This window comes from Rhinoraja longicauda, chromosome 19 (genome assembly GCF_053455715.1).
Source record: "Rhinoraja longicauda isolate Sanriku21f chromosome 19, sRhiLon1.1, whole genome shotgun sequence".
Lineage (NCBI taxonomy): Eukaryota > Metazoa > Chordata > Chondrichthyes > Rajiformes > Arhynchobatidae > Rhinoraja > Rhinoraja longicauda.
The window spans coordinates 18,449,099-18,449,943 of NC_135971.1; positions in this window are offsets into that span (position 1 = coordinate 18,449,099).

Sequence of the window (845 nt, forward strand, 5' to 3'; positions counted from 1 at the left end):
GGGGTTGGAGACACAGCAGATCTTCAGCCATTCATAGACAATAGACAATAGGTGCAGGAGGAGGACGTTCGGCCCTTCGAGCCAGCTCCACCATTCAACGTGATCATGGCTGATCATTCTCAATCAGTACCCTGTTCCTGCCTTCTCCCCATACCCCCTGACTCCGCTATCCTTAAGAGCTCTATCTAGCGCTCTCCTGAAAGCATTCAGAGAATTGGCCTCCACTGCCTTCTGAGGCAGAAAATTCCACAGATTCACAACTCTCTGACTGAAAAAGTTTTTCCTCATCTCCGTTCTAAATGGCCTACCCCTTATTCTTAAACTATGGCCCCTGGTTCTGGACTCCCCCAACATTGGGAACATGTTTCCTGCCTCTAACGTGTCCAACCCCTTAATAATCTTATATGTTTTGATAAGATCCCCTCTCATCCTTCTAAATTCCAGTGTATGCAAGCCTAGCCGCTCCAGTCATTCAACATATGACAGTCCAGGAATTAACTGTCCTCAATAGCAAGAATATCCTTCCTCAAATTTGGAGACCAAAACTGCACACAGTACTCCAGGTGCGGTCTCACTAGGGCCCTGTACAACTGCAGAAGAGCCTCTTTGCTCCTATACTCAACTCCTCTTGTTATGAAGGCCAACGTTCCATTGGCTTTCTTCACTGCCTGCTGTACCTGCAGGCTTCATTTCAGTGACTGATGCACTAGGACACCCAGATCTCGTTGTACGTCCCCTTTTCCTAACTTGACACCATTCAGATAATAATCTGCCTTCCTATTCTTACCACCAAAGTGGATAACCTCACACTTTTCCACATTAAACTGCATCTGCCATGCATCCGT